Genomic DNA, 24,959 nt, shown 5'->3' with positions numbered 1-24,959 from the left:
CAAGTAAGGTGGTGGAGGCAGGCACGCTGGACTTGTTTAAGGTTTACTTAGATAGACACATGAGTGAAACAGGGATGGAGGGTTATAGGAAACGGTTTTAAAAAGGGTCAGAGCCTCGGGACATTACTGGAAGTCTAATGCTACCTGTGTTGATGTTTTGTCTCTTTTACTCCGCAAGTGAGTCAGTCCACCTTGTTGTCTACCGAGGGGCATGCACACGGTGAGTCGTGCATGGGCTGCTCTTGGATGTTTCCAGAGTGGCCTAGTACTTCGTGCCGGTGTGTATGCTTAAAACTGGACCAGCAGATGGGCACCACAACAGCTCAGTGACTATCACTGCTAGCTGTGCAGATACATGGATTTGGGCCTGTGTCTGTGGGAGTTTGCGCATTCTCCCTGTGGCTGCGTGGGTTTCCTCCGGGCGCTCCGGTTTCCTCCCACACCCCAAAGATGTGCTATTAGGCTGATTGGTGTAACAAATTGTCCCTAAATTATTCTCCCCTGAATCTGGTTTCCAATGGGGGTCCCATACGCATACACACGGGTCAAGGCAGGTGTAGGAAAAATACATTGTTGAGATGGCGGCGCGGGCTCATTGGGCCGAAGGGCCTGTTTCCCGTGCTGTGTTGTTCTTTGTTCTTTTGAGGCCAAGTTGGGAGGATTAGTCCGATTAGTTTAAGGGCTCATGGGAGGTCGCAAGACTGGAGGGGAGGTAGGGATTAGTGGGTCTAGTCAGATTGTGGGAGGTGTAGTATGGGGGATCAGTGGGAAGTGATTGGGGGACTCGGTTGTGCTATTCAGGTATTAGCCCAGGTGGTGAGCTGTCTAACATTACCTGAGTAACTATCCAGGTCAATTTTGTGGATCTGTCCCAAGTCTCTGACTCTAACTGCAGCAGGGGAATTCCCCAATAGTAGTTTCTACCTCTGGGACAATTCCCAGGTAGATCAGTGTGTCAGGACATCCACAGGGTCCCGATGCTTATCTTCAGCTGTGTGTCTGGGTCTCTGGTGATCCAGAGACCAGAAGATTTGTCCCATTAACTCCAGTCTCCTGTTATTTACCCTGTTGTTCAATCTGTTTAATTTCCTGTTTCATCTTTAATCTGTTTCAGGCTGGAGTTTAATCAGTTCAGTCCAAATGGAGAGAGACTGCTGGAGTCGCTGCGGGGATCCAGACGGGGACTGACTGTAAAAGCGTGAACATTTCAATCTCTGAACATTGCTGCTCCATCGGTTACAGTGAAATCCTGAATTGTGAAGATCTTCGGCAGCTCCTTCCAAACCCTTCATTCCTGCCCCTCTCCCTCCCTATTCCATCAGCCCCTCCGGCCTGGCAGTGATTTCCCTGCTTACCTGGTTTCCCAGCTGGAAAACTGTTGTAGTTTTAGTCTCCACATTGAAGGAAAGATTGCTGCAAACCATTGTTTAAGCAGCAATGTGTTGTCAGTGTTCTCAGCAACAGAGTCTTCACCCTCCTTTCAAAATGGAGCAGCAGAGATCATTCTCCAGAGAGAGGGAACAGTGTGTGTGATTCTGACAGTACCCAGCAGAGGACAGATTGGTCAATCTTGTCAGAGTTTCCTCTCTGTCTCTGTGAATTAAAGGCTCCACCAGCCTCTCCTCAAAACCTCTTTCACTATCTGGGGATTAAAGTCACACAATGCCACCATCTGTTGGCAGCTCACACCTACTGCAGGCGCTGCTCTTTGTGAGCCTCAGACAAGTTCAGTCAGTCCCATGTCTGCATCTGGGAACCGGTTACTGCAGTGTGAATATTGAACAATATTGACAGGGATTGGAGTTTACAGCAAGAACCTCAGCTGGTGAATTAACCCTTTTATCACCAGACACTGTACATGAACTCTGTTCCCTCATTCCCTATGGGAGATATTGTCTGGAGATTGTAGTTGGGGATGATCTCAGACTGTAATGTGTACATTTAGAACATAGAACATTACAGCGCAGAACAGGCCCTTCGGCCCACGATGTTGCACCGACCAGTTAAAAAGCAATGACCCTCTAACCTAAACCAAACCCTTTCCATCCATAAACCTATCCACGGATCTCTTAAATGCCCCCAAACTAGGCGCATCTACAACTGCAACAGGCAGGGCATTCCAATCCTTCACCACCCTCTGGGTAAAGAACCTACCCCTGACATCCGTCCTATAACTACCACCCCTTAATTTAAAGCTATGCCCCCTCGTGCTAGCTTTCTCCATCCGAGGAAAAAGGCTATCACTGTCCACTCTATCTAAACCTCTAATCATCTTATATGGTGCAGTTATTAGACACTAATCCCATTCAGAATGGGAATGGGTAAACTGTGCTGCACTTTGTAATTCCTATTTCCAAGATAACACATCTGCACCTATTTCCAGACACACAGGCCCAAACTGACACCCACACACTCACAAACACACACACATACTCACAGGCACAAAGAAACACACTCTCACAAACACACACCCAGACACTTGCTCATTCTTACCCACGTACTGACGCACAGAGAGACTTAGAGAGAGACACAGAATCTATCTTAAATACACACAACACGCAGCCATACACCCCCAGACACACATCACAAACCCATGCGGTCAATGAATTCTCAGCACCCCATAAGCAAATTAAATTTAATTTGGACAAAAGTGATAACATTTCCTCTGAAACCGACATTCCTAGAACGAAAGCAACAAAGAAACACTGGCACAGCACTGGACAGGATCGGAGCCTCGGAAATACAGTTTCCTCTTTCCTTGTTCCTTATATCTCACTGAGCAGATGCAGAGCTATAGCACAGAAAGCTAGAATTCACAATTTCACTCTGTCCCTGCACACTCACCTCAGCTTTATTTAATTTCTGAATGTATGATTTATTTTGGATTGTCCCAAATATCTCAGGACAGATGCATGATATCAGATATTACCATTATTTATCAAACTGTTTATTTTACCATGACAGATATTACCTGGAGTTTGTCAGATTGTTGTTTGTCATCCATCTGCAGTTGCAGATGTCAGCGTTGAAAAGTGGAGAGATATTCTATACCATTAAAAACATCACATTGAATCAGGGAAATTCTTCAAAGACTAATGAATTAATCACTTTCAAATTAGTATCATTTCTTCAGAACAAACTATTCATATCTATTATTTCAATTTAAACTAACTTTATTGTGTTGTCTGGTCTGTGCTAGTTTTAACTGAATAGTGCTCAGTATGTGACATGATCTGTGTTATTGAGTTTTGAAAGAGAAAGGGTTATTGCTGCTACTCTGTAATTGTAATGGGATGGATAGGATAGAGGTGGAGAGACTCTTCCCGCTCAAAAAAGACAGTAGGACTAGGGGGCACAGCCTCAAGATAAAGGGGGGGCGGTTTAGAACGGAGTTGAGGAGGAACTTCTTCACTCAAAGGGTGGTGAATATCTGGAATTCTCTGCCCGTTGAAGTGGTGGAGGCTGCCTCGCTAAATATTTTTAAGAAGCGGGTTGATGGGTTTTTGATAAGAGAGGGGATTAAGGGTTATGGGGAGAGGGCAGGAAAGTGGAACTGAGCCACGACAGATCAGCCATGATCTTATTGAATGGCGGGGCAGGCTCGAAGGGCCAGATGGCCTACTTCTGCTCCTATTTCTTATGTTCTTATGTTCTTATGTAATGGATATTCCTCATGTTATCATCTGTATCACTGGTTATTTGAAATCAAATGCTAGTTGGTTAATTCATTGAATTCTAATTGGGAACTACTGGAATGCTGAAACTAATACGTACATAAGCTAATAAAGAGCAGGGGACTAGTATAAATACTGTAGCTAACAGTGAGTGTGAAACTAAAAAGACCATAAGATATAGGAGCAAAATTTAAGGTATTCTGCTCATTGAGTCGACTCCACCATTTAATCATGGCTGATAAGTTTCCAACACCATTCTCCTGTCTTTTCCCCATAATATTTGATCCCCTTACCAATCAAGAACATATCTATCTCTGTCTTAAATACACTGAATGAACTGGCCATGCACAGCCTTCTATGGCAATGAATGCCACAGATTCACCACCCTCTGGCTGAAGAAAGTCCTCCTCATCTCGGTGCAAAACGGTCGTCCTTTTATTCTGAGGCTGTGCCCTCGGATCATAGTCTCTCCTACAAATGGAAGCATCTTCCTCATGTCCACTCTATCCAGGCCTTCCAGTACTCCGTAAGTTTCAATGAGGATCCCCTCATCTTTCTAAACTCCAAGTACAGACCCAGAGTCCTCAAACACTCCTCCAACGTCCAGCTTTTCATTTCCGGGACTATTCTTGTGAACCTCTTCTGGACCTTCTCCAGGACCAGCACATTCTTTGATCCAGCCCCAAGTCTGCTCACAATATTCCAAAGGTCATCTGACCAGAGCCTTATAAAGCTTCAGCAGTACATCCCTGGTTTTGGTGGCACACGTTATTTTAATTTCTAAATGTTAACAAATAAAGTTGCTTTCGTTCTAGGAATGTCGGTTTCAGAGGAAATGTTATCACTTTTGTCCAAATTAAATTTAATTTGCTTATGGGGTGCTGAGAATTCATTGACCGCATGGGTTTGTGATGTGTGTCTGGGGGTGTATGGCTGCGTGTTGTGTGTATTTAAGATAGATTCTGTGTCTCTCTCTAAGTCTCTCTGTGCGTCAGTACGTGGGTAAGAATGAGCAAGTGTCTGGGTGTGTGTTTGTGAGAGTGTGTTTCTTTGTGCCTGTGAGTATGTGTGTGTGTTTGTGAGTGTGTGGGTGTCAGTTTGGGCCTGTGTGTCTGGAAATAGGTGCAGATGTGTTATCTTGGAAATAGGAATTACAAAGTGCAGCACAGTTTACCCATTCCCATTCTGAATGGGATTAGTGTCTAATAACTGCACCATATAAGATGATTAGAGGTTTAGATAGAGTGGACAGTGATAGCCTTTTTCCTCGCCAGGAACCGAATCAAAATTAAATCAAATCCATATTTATATCCAGAGGCCGGGGTGGGACCGCGCCTGCGCGCTGTGTTCTCCCAGACTGCACCGCGCAGATCAGGATTAAAAAAAATTAAAAAGCAAGAAGCGATCTTCCCGAATCGAGCAGGAACAGAAATTCTGCCAGGAGCGGATTAGGAATAAAAACCATCAACATTTAAAAAAGATTAACATCTACCTGCTGGTGCGCATGTGTGGGAGGGGGATTCTCCCAGAGGGCTGCACATGGACCGCTGCCGCATTGAAACCCCTGGCAACGGCAAGATGGCGGAGGGCCGTCTCCCCTGGCAACGGCAAGATGGCGGCCGGCTGTCTCCCCTGGCAACGGCAAGATGGCGGCGGGACGTCTCCCTGGCAACACTTTTATAAATCCAAATGTTTATCCAATCCCATTAAACTGTCCATTTAACATTGACCCATCGCCAAATGTGAACAAACCAACAGAGACACAAACCAGAGGCAGAGACGCTGCAAATGTCCCAATGTGTTAGAGATGAATATAAAATGTGGTAAACATAAAATTATGACTGAGAAATAGAACTAGGATCTTGTAACTGTACAACAGCAAACAGACATAGTTTAAACAACACAGGATGGGGAAAGGATGAAGGGGAATGAATGTTATCTCATAAGAACAAACTAAGCAGGACAGAAACCTACGATTCGGCATATTGCCAACCCACATTATGGGAACAACTGTGGTTTTAATCACTAATACAGGGGGTGAAAGTTGCTGAAGCTAGACAGAACTATAGTCAAGGACAGTGAAGAAACTGCCTATTGTGTAGGGATAACACCAGACATGCAGAGTGAAGTAAAACATGTACATCACAACTTGTAGGAATGTAAAATGTCCAAATCATGAAACAAATGGTAAGCAAGATGTGTTGTTACTGCAACTGAGTATACCTTCTAGCTACAGGGGAATAAAAGGTCACTGAGATAGTAGGGACATCAGCAATTAAGTTAGCAGAAGACTGGATACAGCCAGTCTGAACTGGACTTGCTAACAGTTCTCTGGGGAACATTGATAAGACGGATGAATCAGGATGGTCAGTGTCTGGAACAAGCTGCCAGAGGTAATAGGAGAGGTGGGTACAATTTTGTCTTTTAAAAAGCATTCAGGTAGTTAAATGCACATAAAGGGATATGGGACAAATGCGAGCAATTGGGATAGCTTAGGGGTTTTAAAACAAAAAGGACAGCGTGGACAAGTTGGGCCGAAGGGTGTGTTTCCATGCTGTGAATCTCTATGATACTATGATTTGGCAGCAACAGCCACGAGCTTTCCGAGTGCTGTTCCTTCATCAGGTGAGTGGGATTTCAGTTCACAATCCAGGCACATAAAGACACATATAAAAACATATAAAAGCATATAAAAACAGGGCAGATAAAGTGTAGACCACAGTCAGTAATCAGCTCCATCAACCAGCTCCATCAACAAACAGCATCAACCAGCTCCATCAGCAAACAGCATCAACCAGCTCCATCAACAAACAGCATCAACCAGCTCCATCAACAAACAGCATCAACCAGCTCCATCAACAAACAGCATCAACCAGCTCCATCAGCAAACAGCGTCAACCAGCTCCATCAACAAACAGCGTCAACCAGCTCCATCAACAAACAGCGTCAACCAGCTCCATCAGCAAACAGCATCAACCAGCTCCATCAGCACACAGCAATAATCAGTTTATAAGAACAAAAGAACATCAGAAATAGGAGCAGGAGTAGGCCGTCTAGCCTTTCGAGCCTGCCTTGCCATTCAATAAGATCATGGCTGATCTGAAGTGGATGAGTTCCACTTTCGCACCTGATCCCCGAAACCTTTAATTCCATGACCTATCAGAAACCTATCTACCCGTGAATTGAAAAGATTGAACAATGTAGCCTCCACCACTTCAATGGGCAGAGAATTCCAGAGACTCACCACCCTCTGAGTGAAGAAGTTCCTCCTCAACTCTGTTCTAAGCTGTGCCCCGCCGCCCACCCCTCTCCCCCTCGCCGCCCCTTATTTTGAGGCTGTGCCCTCTCGTTGCGGTAAATGTAACTTGTAAAGGAAATCACTGGTTATGGTGAGCAGGTGGGTAAGTGGAGCTGAGTCCACAGAAAGTTCAGGCATGATCTTTTTGAATGGCGGAGCAGGTTCGAGGGGCCAGATCGCCTACTCCTGCTCCTAATTCTTATATTCTTATATCCTTACATTTATGAAATGGATGTCAAGTCGCTTGTCGTGCTTCTCTCAGCAAATACCCAGTCATTCAAATATATCACCTGAGGCTCAGTCAGGTCGTTCACTATTGGTGATCCCGTTCATTCTACATGATCGACATTGCTAACCCCTTTCCAGAGTAATTTTCGATATTTGTCCGAGTTTCGGTGCTTTTCCCTGTTGTGGAGATTATTGAGTCGTTAGATGAGGGATGACAGGCGGTGATGAGCTGCTGAGGTTAGAGATTTTGGTTGCCCTGATGCAATGAGACATGATGGAGACTGGCTACTGGGATGTCCTCCGGCTAGAACTTTCTGACTGCATGAAGATGCACTACTACAGCTTATAAATCTGTTTTGAGAGTGGGACATGACCTACACAATGATATTAATGGACAATTATGGGACACTTGTGGAAAAGCCTGATACCGTGACTGATGCCACGTTGGACGAAATGGATGATTGGCATTTGTGGCCTTCCCTCCCACCCAGTCAATGTGATGACACAACGCCTTCAAATAAAAAATAAGAGACAGACAAGAAGCAAATGCAAATTAATGCAAATTTATTTCATGGCAGGACTGAGACAGCTGGTGTGAGGGAGTCTGCCTGATCAGAGAAATCATGAGTCACAATGTCCTGTAGCCTCGGACAGCCTCACAGCTCGGTGCATCTTGTAATTGGATGTCATTGATCTACGCAGCAATGGTGGACCCAGAAACAACGGTGGGGTATCTCAATCATTCCCAGTCCGCACTGACCTCTGTAGCAAGAACCACCAATGGCGGTGCATCCGAAGTTATCACCTGTAATCAAGCAAGGAGCATTGATTTGGTCAATAATTCTAGGGGTGGAGTGAAGGTGGCAATCTTTGAAATATCCCCACGTTATACCTGTCAATATCACACTCAAGGTGAAGTACTGAGGAACACAGTGTGACATAAAATTACATTTCTGACTCACGTCCTTATCCAGATTCACCTTAAATGTATTCATCAAGTCATCTGAAACCCTCCTCTTGGGTAGGAGATTGAATATTTTCACCACTCTCTGGTCAAAGACATTCCTCCTAATTCCTTCACGGCACTGTGATTCCGATAGCACCTAGATTTTAACTCTAGACCACAAGTGGAAAACTTTTGCAACTTCCAGCACATGAGAATTTTCCACATCTTAGTCACAAAACAAACAATTAGTGTTGAAACCGAATACAATTCACCACGGTGATTTTTGATGAGAATTGTCACATTAATTCACTCATTCCCCGACCTTGGCAAATACCAGGGCAGGTGGCCAGAAGCCTCCTGCTTTATCACGTAACTTCAGAACAAATCAAACGGGGACTGGCTGAAGAGGTTTTAGGGAAATAATTCATCGGTCTGTTTCACTGGGGTTTTAACGCCACGGCAAATGATGCTTTGGTTCGTATGAGCTGGACTCTAATGGCCCAAATTGGAGGAGTTGAGAGAACTTGGCGAACAGTTAGACTGAATAAGATTGCAGAGATAGTGAATTGGCGAGGCCATGGTTAATTTGAAAACAAGCATGAGACTTTGAATGCTAAATAATTAAATGGACTCGAACCAAGGTAGCTCGGTGGATAAGGAGTCCCTGCGTGAACAGGACTTGGTGAGAGTAAAGACATTTCTGCAGCTATTTGGAAGGTGTATCTTTACAGAGCCAGGTGTGCATTGGGATTGTGGTGTATACAGATAACCAAGGGCTGGGTTTGGATTGCAGCGGTTGGTGAGATAAGACAATAATATTATCGAGTGATGCTGTACAGCTTGTAGTAGACAGTACCAGAGGTATGCGATTGTATTTGCATGTTGGAATTCATAACACACCTATGCTACGGAGAGTTTGCTCCAGCACTTACCTCCAGTTTGAGCCCAATCGTCTCTCTTATTCAGGGTGTTGCTGTGGGCAAGTGACATGACACCAAGCATCAAGAGCAGTGTTTTCATCATCTTCGGTTCAGTGTGTCACCTTACTTTGCAAGCGGACTGGAGTTATATCACTTCAGAAAGCATTATCTAGTTAATGATCATACACGCCCTCTGTGGATTGGCTAGAACTTGGGCGTATTATATTGTCAGTTCAGTAACTGACAGTGATAATAAGTCCAATCATTGACTCAATATTTCTCCAAGGAAAGCCTTTGATTAATAACCAAAGCAAAACCTGAGGGAATAGAGCTGATTTATAGAAACAAAGTGCTTTGATTAAATTGACTCCTTTCAGCAGAACAAGAGGTCATTGGAGAACAGTATTTCCAAATTTTCATGAAAAACACAATCCAAATGTATCCAAACATCCTCCACCCACGGCGCACACTCCCCACCCAGCTCCCCAACGGCCCAGCGCAATTTGATTGTCTATATGTTGATACTTTTCATATTTTGATTTTTTTAATAATGAATATGTTTCCACCACCCTTTAAGAGAACGCTGTGTAGATCATTGATGCATCAAAATAAATTATCTACAACTTCGATATGGCCCTGATCTCCCAACAGCAACCTTTGAAATATTCCAGCTCCCTCCATTGATGAAGAGTTTGGAACAATTCCTTTGCGCCCTGAAGCCAATGGCTCAGAAAACAACACACAAAACTAACAAAGCTCATCAGGACTTGCTGCTGGCGAGATATTTCGGTGCACACTTTGTCTGTCGCGTTACTTATGCTACAATATTAACTACAAATCAAGGACATTTCATTGGATATAGGGACCTTCCAATCATCGATTTGATGGTAACAGCACGATAGTAATACAAATCTTTACCATTTCTACATTGGATCTAAAGTCCATTGAACATCATGGAATCACAGAATGACTGATCAGATATCTGTTGCAGCGCTAATGGAGTCCATTCTGCCTTTTGCAACTATAGCCGCGAAAATTGGATTTTTGGCTCAGTGTTTTTGGCTTGTGTGTTTTTTTCTCTGTATTCCTGAATAGTGTTTTTATTCAAATAATTTCCTCTTGCAGTGTCCTCTCGCCCTGACACATTTTTCCCACTCTAACTACGCAATGTGTGGGTGCTCCAAATAGATTACTGCCATATGGAAAGGCAGGGGATTAACAATTCTTCAAAGACATATAGCAACGGCTCGTCAAAGTTGGCTTTGTAATTGGCTTTCACGTCCTAAGAACTTGTAATAATGAGATGTGGAAGGTGCCTGAATATTGGGTCGCAGTTTTGGGGGTCAGACCACATTCCACGTGAATACAACAATTCCATTCTTGCCATTTGTGTTGCAACATGTTTTGCTCGTTTTGAGCTGTTATATATTTACCTGCATCACGGAACTGGCCGGCCACCAGTTACCATCCTGTCTGATGGCCATGAACATGGTATGAGGATCTGAGAGTGATGGATAGGATCCAGCCTCGTATTGACTGAATGTGAAGACAATTCACAGGCCAACATTCAACAAGGTTGTGTAAAAAAAAGACCTGAATACAATCAGCCAGATTGTTCCCCCTTAACCATATTTCCCTTGGCTATGATAAATCTACCAAACACTGTATTAAAAATACCAATTCCTCTAGAATTGATTCTTGTTTGCAGAACACCTATTATAAAGATTCAGAGACATTTGTTTGTTTATAGTACAGACATCTGTAATTATTCATCTATTTCCTTCCGTCGCTGGGATGGAAATCATCCTACACTGTGGAAATATCACTCCATAGTCCCATTATTTCCTGCATTTGTGTATCATTACTTTTTCCAGATCTTCAATGGGTATTTTATGTTTATTTGATCTGTTTCACTGGTGAGAAACACATCCGTAGCTTGTCGCTAGTTTCCTGTGAACTGAAAGGCTCACTGGGCTGTTTCCGAGAAGAATTAAATGTCAAAAAAAAACTTTGTTTAGTGTCTGGAGTGATATAGAGGCCAGTTCAGGGAGACTATAACTGCACTGTATCCTCTGCTCCTGGTTTTATATTTCCCATGAAAGGTTTTCCCATTCAACAGCAATAGTATCATTGTAATGTCACTGTGCCAATAACCCAGAGGCATCAGTAAATGGTCTGGAGATGTGGGTGTAAATCTAAACACCACATTCGAACAATCTCAATATAATTCACTCATTCTTTCTGTAATGAAAAGATGGTTCCAGAAATGGTGAATTGAAACTGGGAGGTTGTCATCAGAGCTCATTGTAATTGCAATGCCCGATATAAAAAGGACATTTGCTCTGCTTATCTTATGATTCAGTTATTCTGCAACAGAAGGTGGATATTCAACACGTGGGGGCAATGCCAGCTCTCTGTCGAATCATCCGCTCAGCCTCATTCCTCCTAACAGAAGAACATAAGAAATAGGAGCAGGAGTAGGCCATCTAGCCTTTAGAGTCTGCCCCGCCATTCAATAAGATCATGGCTGATCTGTTGTGGCTCAGTTCCACATCCCCGCCCTCTCCCCATATCCCTTAATCCCCTTGCCTATCAAAAACTCATCAACCCGCGTCTTAAATATATTTGGCGAGGTAGCCTCCACCACTTCAACGGGCAGAGAATTCCAGAGATTCACCACCCTTTGAGTGAAGAAGTTCCTCCTCAACTCCGTTCTAAACCGCCCCCCCTTTATCTTGAGGCTGTGCCCCCTGGTCCTACTGTCCTTTCTGAACAGGAAGAGCCTCTCCACCTCTATCCTATCCATCCCATTCAATATCTTATACGTCTCAATGAGATCTCCCCTCATTCTTCTAAACTCTAACGAGTACAAGCCTAGTTTATTCAGCCTCTCCTCATAGTTCAACGCCCGCAACTCCGGTATCAGCCTAGTAAACCTCCTCTGCACTCCCTCCAGGGCCAAAATATCCTTGCGTAAGTGTGGCGACCAAAACTGCACACAGTACTCCAGCGGCGGCCTCACCAATGCCCTATACAGCTGCAGGAAGACCTCCCTACTTTTATATTCAATCCCCCTCACTATGAAGGCCAGCATCCCATTTGCCTTCCTGACCACTTGCTGCACCTGCAGGCTGGGTTTTTGTGACTCATGCACAAGGACCCCGAAGTCCCTCTGCACCGTCGCATGCTGCAGTTTTTCGCCATGCAAGTAATAGTCCTTCCTACCATTATTCCGACGAAAGTGGACCACCTCGCACTTGCCAACATTAAATTCCATTTGCCAGTTCCTGGCCCATTCGCCCAGCCTATCTAGATCCTTCTGCAGACTCTCCACACCCTCCGCGCAATTTGCCGTTCCACCAATCTTGGTGTCATCAGCAAATTTCGACACTATACACTCGGTTCCCTCCTCCAGATCATCTATATAAATGGTAAATAGCTGAGGCCCCAGCACCGACCCCTGGGGCACTCCACTAGTCACCAACTGCCAATCCAAATAGCACCCATTGACCCCCACTCTCTGCCTCCTATTTGACATGATGTGGGTATGCCGGCGTTGGACTGGCGTAAACACAGTAAAAAGTCTGACAACACCAGGTTTTAGTCCAACCTATTTATTTGATAATATACTCACAAGCTTTCAAGGGGACTGCCTCTTCGTCAGGTGAATGGAGAGTTCTGGCCTCAGACAGAGCATATAAAGCACAGACAGTTTAGAGATTACTGATTAAAATGCGAATCCTTACACCTAACCTGCTGTTCAAGACCTGAAGTGGCTGATAATGTGAGTGGAAGGAGCACTGATCACAGTTTAAAGAGATGTGCATTGTCTCCAGACAGTACAGTAAGTGAGGTTTTGCAAACCCAGGCAAGTCACGGGGGTTACAGATAGTGCGACATGAACCCAAGATCCATGTTGAGACCGTCCTCATTGTTGAGACGGTCTCAACATGGATCTTGGGTTCATGTCGCACTATCTGTAACCCCCGTGACTTGCCTGGGTTTGCAAAACCTCACTTACTGTACTGTCTGGAGACAATACACATCTCTTTAAACTGTGATCAGTGCTCCTTCCACTCACATTATCAGCCACTTCAGGTCTTGAACAGCAGGTTAGGTGTAAGGATTCGCATTTTAATCAGTAATCTCTCAACTGTCTGTGCTTTATATGCTCTGTCTGAGGCCAGAACTCTCCATTCACCTGACGAAGAGGCAGTCCCCTCGAAAGCTTGTGAGTATATTATCAAATAAATAGGTTGGACTAAAACCTGGTGTTGTCAGACTTTTTACTATCCTATTTGACAACCAGTCCTCTATCCACGCTAACACCCTACCCCCAACTCCATGCCCCCTGACCTTCTGTAATAACCTCTCGTGAGGTACCTTGTCAAACGCCTTCTGAAAATCCAGAAACACCACATCCACCGGCTCTCCTCTATCCACCGCCCTAGACACATCTTCATAGAGCTCCAATAAATTCATCAGACACGACCTCCCCTTAACGAAACCGTGCTGCGTCTGCTCTATCAAGCAATTCTCCTCAAGATGCCTCGCTATTTTCTCCTTGATCACGGATTCTAACATTTTACCTGCAACAGACGTTAAACTAACCGGCCTATAATTCCCTGTCTTTTGCCTGCCACCCTTCTTAAAGAATGGCGTAACATTAGTCGTTTTCCAATCTTCCGGCACTTCCCCGGAATCCAGCGACGTTTGGAAAATAATCACCAAGGCATCCACTATCACCTCCGCCATTTCTTTCAGAACCCTTGGATGCATTCCATCCAGTCCTGGGGACTTGTCCACAATCAGTCCCTCCAGTCTGTCGAGCAGCGCCTCTCTAGTAACAATAATGTCATTCAGGCCCTCCACTCCTACCATCTTTCCATCACTAACACCCGGCAAACTATTCACATCCTCCTCCGTGAAGACTGAAACAAAAAAGTTATTCAAGGCCTCAGCCATTTCCCCATCCCCTACCACTAAGTACCCCCTCTCATCCTCTAAGAGTCCAACGTTCACCCTAGCCAGCCTCTTCCTTTATATTTATAAAAACTCTTGCTGTCCTTTTTTATATTAAGCGCTAGCCCAGCTTCATAGTTTATATAAGCCAAGACTCAATCTCGGTTTATAAAATCCAGCAAGGCAACGTTAATCTTCATTACACTGATTCCTAATAGAGACGCTCCTTTAATCTGCCATGTGGCTTCCAGGTTGAATTCAATGGACCCTGTCAATAAACTGGAGAATATTATGGGAAAGTACTGCCCTTCTATACATAGACACTGGTGGCAATAACATTTACAGTAAAGGTGCTACACAAATGCAAATTGTTGCATTTTCTCTATTTATATCACTGTGTGCCCCCTATAGCTGTGCACTCATTCAAACTCAGTCTGTGTCCTCTCCTTACTCCGCTGTGGAAATGCAAAAGTGAGTCAGCTCATCAACCCCATCTCACACACCAGCCCCGCCCTCTGCTGACATGGACCCGCCTAGTGCTGACCAGCCCCGCCCTCTGCTGACATGGACCTGCCTAGTGCTGACCAGCCCCGCCCTCTGCTGACATGGACCCGCCTAGTGCTGACCAGCCCCGCCCTCTGCTGACATGGTCCCGCCTAGTGCTGACCAACCCCGCCCTCTGCTGACCAGCCCCGCCCTCTGCTGACATGGTCCCGCCTAGTGCTGACCAGCCCCGCCCTCTGCTGACATGGACCCGCCTAGTGCTGACCAGCCCCGCCCTCTGCTGACATGGTCCCGCCTAGTGCTGACCAGCCCCGCCCTCTGCTGACATGGACCCGCCTAGTGCTGACCAGCCCCGCCCTCTGCTGACATGGACCCACCTAGTGCTGACCAGCCCCGCCCTCTGCTGACATGGTCCCGCCTAGTGCTGACCAGCCCCGCCCTCTGCTGACATGGTCCTGCCTAGTGCTGACCAGCCCCGCCCTCTGCTGACATGGACCCGCCTAGTGCTGACCAGCCCCACCCCCTGCTGACCCAGCCCCACCCGCTGCTGACCAAACCCCGCCTCCTGCTGACCCTGCCCCACCCGTTGCTGACCCAACCCCACCCGTTGCTGACCAATCCCCGCCTCCTACTGACCCAGCCCCACTCCTTGCTGACCCAACTCTGCCTCCGGCTGACCTGGCTCCACCTCCTGTTGACGCAGCTCCACCTCCAGTTGATGCAGCCCCGCCCACTGCTGACCTGACCCTGCCCACTGCTGACCTGGCCCTGCCCACTGCTGACCCGGCCCCGCCCACTGCTGACCCGGCCCCGCCCACTGCTGACCCGGCCCCGCCCACTGCTGACCCAGTCCCACGCCCGGTGACCCGGCCCCCTGCTGACCCAGCCCTGCCCCCTGCTGACCCGGCACCACCCCCTGCTGACACGGCCCCACCCCCTGCTGACCCTGCCCTGCCCGCCATGCTGACTCAGCCCCGCCCCCCCGGCTGACTCAGCCCCGCCCCCCCGGCTGACCCAGCCCTGCCTCCCTGCTGACCCAGCCCCGCCTCTCTGCTGACTCAGCACTGCCCCATCTGCTGACTCAGCCCTGCCCCCCTGCTGACCCAGCCCCGCCTCACCGCTGACTCAGCCCCCGCCCCCCCGCCGACTCAGCCCCCGCCCCCCCGCCGACTCAGCCCCCGCCCCCCCGCCGACTCAGCCCCCGCCCCCTGCCGACTCAGCCCCCGCCCCCTGCCGACTCAGCCCCCGCCCCCTGCCGACTCAGCCCCCGCCCCCTGCCGACTCAGCCCCCGCCCCCTGCCGACTCTTCCCCGCCCCCTGCCGACTCTTCCCCGCCCCCTGCCGACTCAGCCCCCTCCCCACTGACCCAGCTCCACCCGCTGCTGACTCAGCCCCGCTCCCTGCTGACCCAGCCCTGCCCCCCCACTGACCCAGACCTGTCCCCTGGCGACCCGGCCCCACAATCTCAGGTGGCAGTGTACTCAAGCAACACAGGAACTTCGGAACATGAGCTCCTCGCCAACCTGGCAAAGATCCAACGGCAACTTTTGAAGGTTCAGGTATGCAGGAAAAGGGACAAGTGTATCTTCTAAACAACTGCCCTGTACAACCCAGGCTATTGAATAGGTGGCAAGGGTGTCCATCTGGTGGAAGCGAAGGCCAAGTCGTGCTTGCTCCAATGAACCCCACAGAACTGAATTCCTTCCTGGGGTTAGTGAATTATTACAGGAGGTTTGTTCCTAATTGAACTTCTCTGCTGGGCTCTGAGTGTCCCACCATATCAAAGGTAGCCTGGGGGCTGGGAGGAGGGGGCAGGGGTAGGGCTGGAGTTGCCTCAATGCAGCTGGAGGTTAAACGGCAACTTTTGTCCCTCTAGTTCATTTTGAATCATAAGAACATTAGAACATAAGTCGGAGCAGGAGTAGGCCATCTAGCCCTTCGAGCCTGCCCCGCCATTCAAAAAGATCATGGCTGATCTGTCGTGGCTCAGTTCCACATTCCCACTTTCTCCCCATAACCCTTAATTCCCTTGCCTACCAAAAAACTTATCCACCTGTGTCTTAAATATATTTAGCGAGGTAGCCTCCACCACTTCAACGGGCAGAGAATTCCAGAGATTCACCACCCTTTGAGTGAAGAAGTTCCTCCTCAACTCCGTTCTAAACCGCCCCCCCTTTATCTTGAGGCTGTGCCCTCTAGTTCTGCTGTCCTTTCTGAGCGGGAAGAATCTCTCTATCTCTACCCTATCCATCCCCTTCATTATCTTATACGTCTTATATACATCATTATCTTATAAGATCCCCCCTCATCCTTCTAAACTCCAACGAGTACAGACCCAGTCTATTCAGCCTCTGTCCATAGTCCAACCCCCTCATCTCCGGTATCAGCCTAGTGAACGTCCTCTGCACTCCCTCCAAGGCCAAAATATCCTTGCGCAAGTTGGGGAGCAAAACTGCACACAGTACTCCAGCTGCGGCCTCATCAGTACCCTGTACAGTTGCAACAAGACCCCCCTGCTTTTATATTCAATCCCCCTCGCTATAAAGGCCAGCATCCCATTCGCCTTCTTGATCACCTGCTGCACCTGCAGACTGGGTTTTTGCGACTCATGCACAAGGACCCCCAGGTCCCTCTGCACCGTAGCATGCTGCAGCTTTTCGCCCTTTAAATAGTAGTCCCTCCTACTATTATTCCTGCCAAAGTGGATAACCTCACACTTGCTAACATTGTACTCCATCTGCCAGGTCCTCGCCCACTCGCTCAGCCTATTTAGATCCCTCAGCAGACTTTCCACACCCTCCGCACAATTTGCTTTTCCACTTATCTTTGTGTCATCAGCAAATTTCGACACCCTACACTCAGCCCCCTCCTCCAGATCATCTATATAAATGGTAAATAGCTGAGGCCCCAGCACCGATCCCTGGGGCACTCCACTAGTCACCAACTGCCAATCAGAATAGCACCCACTGATACCAACTCTCTGCCTCCTATTAGACAGCTAATCCTCTATCCATGCTAACACCTTACCCCCAGCTCCATGCCCCCTGACCTTCTGTAACAACCTTTTGTGCGGCACCTTATCAAACACTTTCTGAAAATCGAGAAACACCACATCCACCGGTTCCCCTCCATCTACCGCACTAGTCACATCCTCATAGAATTCCAATAAATTTGTCAGACGTGACTTCCCCTTAACGAATCCGTGCTGCGTCTGCTCTATCAAACAATTCTTCTCAAGGTTCCTCGCTATTTCTTCTTTGATGATGGATTCAAGCATTTTTCCAACAACAGACGTTAAACTAACCGGCCTATAATTCCCTGCCTTTTGCCTGCTACCTTTTTTAAACAGCGGCGTAACATTAGCCGTTTTCCAACCTTCCGGCACTTCCCCGGAATCCAGCAAAGTTTGGTAAATAATCACTAAGGCATCTACTATCACCTCTGCCATTTCCTTCAGAACCCTGGGATGCATTCCATCCGGTCCTGGGGACTTGTCCACCATCAGTCCCGCTAGTCGATGAAGCACTACCTCTCTAGTAACAATTATCTCATTCAGGCCCTCCACTCCTACCATCTTTCCATCGTTAACACCCGGCAAACTATTCGCATCCTCCTCCGTGAAGACCGAGGCAAAAAACTTATTTAAGGCCTCAGCCATTTCCTCATTCCCTACCACTAAATCCCCCCTCTCATCCTCTAAGGGTGCAACATTCACTCTAGCCAGCCTCCTCCTCTTTATATATTCATAAAAACTCTTACTGTCCTTTTTTATATTTGGTGCTGGTTTAGCTTCATCGTCTATCCCTCCTTTCTTTATCAACTTCTTATTCAATCTTTGTTGACTTTTAAACCTCTCCCAATCTTCTACTCACCCACTACTTTTAGCCACTCTAAACGCATCAGCTTTTATGCGACTCCAAATAGGACCTTACTTTGATGGGTTCCCTTAACCTCAATGTTTTTGCCGGTATCCATGACTGGACACATAAAGACCCAACCCCTGAGAATTGAAAACATAATCTTCTGTGGGTGACTCAGAGAACAGCCTTGAGACAATATGATACACTACTGGGACAAGGAAAGACAAATTCAGTGTTGAGTATGGCATCATCCTGTGGGTTCCACATAGTTGTCCCTCACCCAGAGTGATAATGGATATTTATGCAATTACACAACAGCACCCCAAGATATCGCAGCACTTCGAGATTTCACAGCACCCAGAGATTTCGCAGCACCCCGAGATTTCAGAGATGGAAACGCTCGCCCGGAGCTACATATGGTTGCCTGGGCATGACACAGACATTATTGACTAGGTTCAACAGTGTGAATTGTACCAGGAGAGTCAAAAACTGCTCCTCAGCCTCCCTACATCCATGGGAGTGGTCTATTAGGCCTTGGTACGGTCCAGTTAGACTTCACTGGGCCTTTTTTGGGCTCTATGTTCCTGATCGTGGTCGAAGCACATTCCAAATGGTTGGAGATACATCAGATGTACTCCACCACTTCCCACGCTACCATTGAGAAACTAGGACAAAGTTTCAGCAAGCACAGGTTACCTGAAATCCTGCTCTCTGACCATTGCACTGCCTTCAGAAGCATCGAGTTTCAGGCCTTCATACTTTCCAATGGAATCAAACACAGTAGGACAGCGCCCTATCACCCATTATCAAATGGTGCAGACTTTTAATCTGTACATTAAGAAGCAACCTGTGGTGTCCATGGGGACCAAACTGGTGCAATTTCAGTTCAACTACAGGCCAATCTCTCATAAAACAACAGGAATCACCCCAGTGGAAATATTAATGGGATGAAGGCTTCAAACAAGACAAACATTACATTTCCCAAACCTGACAGGGAGGGTGGATCCACAACAGAAGACCCACATGCAGAACCAGGATTCTGTGCAAACAGAAAGAGCATTTATGACCCATGATCCAGTCCACGTGAGGAACTTCAGGATGGCATCCATTGGGTCCTCAAGATTATAACAGAAAATACAGGGCCCATGTTGTACCAAGTCCAAGTGCAGGACAAGATCATCAGGAAACACCTGAACCATCACCGGAATAGAGAGCCTGTGTCAGTACAGGCGTCAGTACCAGTCACAGCATGGCCACTGCCAACGACGAGCCACAGATGGCGATCACCCTGGGGGGTGGGGGGGGGGATTGAAAATCAGTTGGGTCCACTCAGACCAGCAGTTGTAGACTCAGGGCCTATTAACACTCAAGAGCAGTCGAACGGCACTCAACTGCCACTGCAAATAAATAGGTATTTGGTGATGGAAAACTGGCCTTGATAAGATTACTACACCTTGATATTATTTATTTTCATGGATATTAAAATAGTTTAAAATTCAGTGAACACACACTGATATCTGCACTGGCTTTTTATGAGAACAAGGTTAAGGTTTTCTCACTCTGCATGTTCTTCCTTCATTCATTTATCTAATCCCATTGAAGGATGTCGGGGTCTGTGCTGAACCGCTGCTCAAACTATTCCCTTCCAGTTTAACGCACTGTTTGATCTAACAATTCAATCCTGATGGTACCACAAGTAACCCGCTGTGTGTTACTGAATGGGTATCTGTTTCCTAACCACACAATCCTTCAGAATATGAAAAGTGCTTTCTTTCCTTTAATAGGATTTATTACCATTTTAATGAATGAAATTCACAGGATCTTACAGAGAAAGAATTATCAGTTGAAGTAAATCAACAAATGGGAGCAGCATATTAACTTAAATGCTGATTTAGTCTCAGAAATATAACCAGTTGAACTAGCTGATCAGCAGCTCAGTCCCTTCATCTCAGGTATTTTTTTAAATCCAATTCAATCAAATCAAGTCCAATTCAGAGTCTCAACAAGTTGGGACATTCCCAATCTAAGCTGACAAGACAGGGCTCTCACCTTCTGTCTTCGACTGATCTACATGATCTAGGCTGATTGGAGTAGGCATTGCATCTCCTCCAAGGCTCGATCTCATTTGCATCTCCGCCAAAAAGCCAAGATGTTGCTTTTGAAAATTGCTTCAAATGAAGCTAAAATGTAACCTAATGACTTCAGCCAAGTACAGTATGTTGATACTACACTTGATCTTAGCCAAAAGGCCAAGAAGAGATCTCAAGTATTAACCTAATAATTATAGCACAGCTCCACCTGGAGCCATTGTGGATGGCTGGAAAGGAATTCAAAGCTGAACACACTGAGCTCCAACTAACCTCATTATAGTGGCTTGTGAAAACTAATTCAAACTGAATCCAACATTTACTGATTTCTGTATCAAGGATCAGTCTCAGTATGACCATCTGTTGTTAATGTCCTACTCAATTCAGACCTGTCACTTTTAAACCTAAAGTGCATTATCTGACATTGTGCCCCAAGAAGCTCCTTCCACAATCTTGTCACTCTGTCTATGGAGACCCTGTGCTCCCTGTCCCTGGTTAATGTCATCACCTCTTATTCAAAATGAGACGGATAGCGGAGAATAGAAACAAGTTGAGCTGTGAGGGTCCCAGTGTTGAATAAACTGTTTCTCAGTTACCATCTGAGATCACCATTGGATAATAGCTAGAACCACAAAGGATGGATTCACTGCAGGGAGCTCACAGTTAGATAAAAGCTACAGCTGGAAAGGATGGATTCACTGCAGGGAGCTCACAGTTAGATAATAGCTACAGCTGCAAAGGATGGATTCACTGCAGGGAGCTCACAGTTAGATAATAGTTACAGCTGCAAAGGATGGATTCACTGCAGGGAGCTCACAGTTAGATAATAGCTACAGCGGCAAAGTATGGATTCACTGCAGGCAGCTCACAGATAGATAATAGCTACAGCTGCAAAGGATGGATTCACTGCAGGGAGAGGAGGAAAGTAATCTCCCTGAGAGGCAACACATTTAAGTGGAAGGAAGAAAGAGATACTTCACAATCAATTCAGAAACTACATTCCTCAATCACACTGGGTCACTTTGCATATCCTGCCTTTGTTAATTCACTGCAGCTAATTCCTGGTTAACTCAGTAGAAATCACACCGATCATCTGGGCTGGCCCTGTTTATAATACCTGTGTCTGAGTTTCACCCTCTGGTAAAAGCTGTTATGAGATCTTTTAGAGTTTCTATTTACAGGAGACAGAAACCAATTGAACCAGTTTGACATGTCTACACCCAATTCACTTGGAAACAAAGTTTCAGGCTGGTTAGAAAGTTTATCATTTCCAATTCGGTAAATGCAATGAATTTCTTTCTGTAACGTTGCAAAAAGTCACAGTGTTCATCTGGTATTTTGAGTGTGTGTTTATTACCCGAGTATTGGTTGGAGCAGGGAGATGCAGACTGTGCAGCTAAACTCTGTATATTGAGGGCTTCAGAGCTCCTCAAATTAATTCCCTGTAATTTCGAAAATTGAAACCTTCTCCAAAAGATACAGTAAATGTTGCGGTAAAACCCATATCGAGGAAGGTCCAGGGCCCATCCTGGTCTGAACTGGGATGTGGGAGCGCTCCGATTCATCTCATTCCATCCCTCAGTAAAATGATGATCTGGAACAGGAGTGATCTGATTCTGGAAGCCTCACTGTTAAGAATCATCAAAACCCTACAGCACAGAAAGAGGCCATTTGGCCCATCGAGTCTGCACCGACCGCAATCCCACCCAGGCCCTACCCGCTTATCCCTACACATTCACCCGCTAATCCCTCTAACCTACACATCTCAGGACACTAAGGGCCGATTTTTAACACGGCCAGTGAACCTAACCCACACATCTTTGGACTGCGGGAAGAAACCGGAGCAGGGCCCAGACTGAAATAATGGGGAAAAATCTGGTGCTGTGTTTATTGATACAAGTGCTTGATTGTAGTGACTGAGATGGTGCAGCACAGTGTTTACACAAACAAGGACTAGATTGTAATAACAGATCTTTCTATGAAATATCCAGTTCCTGCAGGGCAGGAGGAGGCCATTCAGTCCATCCAGACAGATCCTATCCCAGTGTTTCCCCTCCCCCTGACCCTGAGCAGTAACTGATCCTGCCCAGTGTCCCTATGCTGCTGATGTTTGGAGAGTGTGAGGAAAGGCTCCCCCCGCAGACACGGGGACAATGTACAGACTCCACACAGACACTGAGCCCAAGGCCGCCAATTGAAGCCGGGGCCTCCCTGACGCTGTGAGAGCGCAGCACCAACCACTGAGCCCCCACCGTGCCGCCTCACAGTGTAACTGACCATCCCCCCGGCTCTGTTAATATTATACAGAGACACGCTGTATTTAAACAGTAAATCACCATTTTAATCCTGAAGCTGAATGTTGAAACTTTTTTTCAAACAGATCACCTTCATCACTGCTCCAGCTCAGTCACTGTATAAAACCACTTTGAAAGGGAACAACCACAATATCCCCTGTAACATAATCTGACTGAGAAAATGCTTTAAAATAAAGAAAGATATAAGTACAGGAGCAGACAAATCTTACCTTGACCTGCTGATTCTCTGTTTCCACATCGAGTCTGCTAGTTTTCTCTTTGTAAACTCATTGTTACCAGGTGTGATGTTGTTCCTGGTTTTCTTTCAGCAAATCACAGTTCAGTAATTGGATCTGACCTTTGTAATTTGAGATTCGTATCACATCTCGATGGGTTGAATGGCTTCCTGCTTTGCTGGAACAACCCTGCCTCTGCCTCGGTCCTCCAAATGCAAGTTGCTATTTCAAAAATATATCATTGAGCCAGTTTAAAAACTCTTCGAACTATGAACAAAGTTAGTTACAAACAATTTGTAATTAATTGCTGTCACACAGTGAGTTCAATAGGAGTCATAGAGGTTTACAGCATGGAAACAGGCCCATCGGCCCAACTTGTCCATGCCGCCTTTTTTTTAAACCCCTAAACTAATCCCAATTGCCCGCATTTGGCTATATCCCTCTATACCCATCATACCCATGTAACTGTCTAAATGCTTTTTAAAAGACAAAATTGTACCCACTTCTACTACTACCTCTGGCAACTTGTTCCAGACACGTACCACCCTCTGTGAGAAAAAAAATGCCCCTCTGGACACTTTGTATCTCGCCCCTCTCACCTTAAACCTATGCCGTCGAGTTTTAGACTCCCCTACCTTTGGGAAAAGATATTGACTATCTGGCTGATCGGTGCCCCTCATTATTTTATGGATCTGTATAAGATCAACCCTCAACCTCCTACGCTCCAGAGAAAAAAGTTCCAGTCTATCCAGCCACTCCTTATAACTCAATCCATCAAGTCCCGGTAGCATCCTAGTAAATCTTTTCTGCACTCTTTCTACTTTAATAATATCCTTTCTATAATAGGGTGACCAGAATTGCACACAGTATTTCAAGTGTGGTCTTACCAATGTCTTGTACAACTTCAACAAGACATTCTAACTCCTATATTCAATGTTCTGACCAATGAAACCAAGCATGCCGAATGCCTTCTTCACCACTCTGTCCACCTGTGATTCCACTTTCAAGGAGCATGAACATGTACCTCTAGATCTCTTTGTTCTGTAACTCTCCCCAACACCCTACCATTAACTGAGTAAGTCCTGCCCTGGTTCAATCTACCAAAATGCATCGCTTCACATTTGTCTAAATTAAACTCCATTTGCCATTCGTCAGCCCACTGGCTCAATTGATCAAGATCTTGTTGCAAGTGGAGACAACTTTCTTCACTGTCCACTATGCCACCAATCTTAGTGTCATCTGCAAATTTACTAACCATGCCTCCTATACTCTCATCCAAATCATTAATATAAATGACAAATAACAGTGGGCCCAGCACTAATCCCTGAGGCACACCACTGGTCACAGACCTCCAGTTTGAAAAACACTTCTCGACAACCACCCTCTGGCTTCTATCAAGAAGCCAATTTTGTATACATTTAGATACCTCACCCTGAATCCCATGAAATTTAACCTTATGCAACAACCTACCATATGGTACCTTGTCAAAGGCTTTGCTAAAGTCCATGTAGACAACATCAACTGCACTGCCCCCATCTACCTTCTTGGTTCCCCCTTCAAAAAAGTCAATCAAATTTGTGAGACATGATTTTCCACTCACAAAGCTATGCTAACTGTCCCAAATCAGTACTTGCATCTCTAAATGCCTGTAGATCTTGTCTCTCAAAATACCTTCCAACAATTTACCCATCACAGATGTGAGGCTCCATCGATTTTCTCATGTTCAGATTTTCAAAATAAGAGTAAGTGTCAGATGTTTCAATGCAGGATCTGGTAACTTAAAAGGTGAACACATTAACCATTTAACTGTTGAATGGAAGTGTGGTTGCACAGAAAGAAATTTATTTCCCCATGCTCACTCATATTACAAAACTGGATCTTATTCACTCCAGCTGCTTGTCGACCATGCATCCTGCGCTCACTGACCAACATTAGGATTCAGTCCAGAAT

The 24,959-nt window shown here is 46.0% G+C and overlaps 1 long non-coding RNA gene and 1 other non-coding gene across 2 annotated transcripts; both read right to left on the bottom strand.

Annotated features, from left to right (window-relative positions):
• Positions 1–7,752: 7,752 nt before the first annotated feature.
• On the bottom strand, positions 7,753–23,191 carry LOC145337437 (uncharacterized). The gene is made up of 2 exons (XR_013885352.1): positions 23,004–23,191; positions 7,753–8,005 (listed from the first exon to the last, which is right to left on the bottom strand). It is a non-coding gene; the product is annotated as an uncharacterized LOC145337437 (long non-coding RNA).
• LOC145337442 (U2 spliceosomal RNA) lies at positions 20,464–20,653 on the bottom strand. Its single transcript, XR_013885355.1, has one exon. It is a non-coding gene; the product is annotated as a U2 spliceosomal RNA (small nuclear RNA).
• Positions 23,192–24,959: the final 1,768 nt, after the last annotated feature.

This window comes from Carcharhinus amblyrhynchos, unplaced genomic scaffold (assembly GCF_965287045.1).
Source record: "Carcharhinus amblyrhynchos unplaced genomic scaffold, sCarAmb.v2.hapA scaffold_48, whole genome shotgun sequence".
Lineage (NCBI taxonomy): Eukaryota > Metazoa > Chordata > Chondrichthyes > Carcharhiniformes > Carcharhinidae > Carcharhinus > Carcharhinus amblyrhynchos.
Note: the sequence above shows the minus strand (reverse complement) of the source record. Positions and strands in the feature narration are given on the sequence as shown.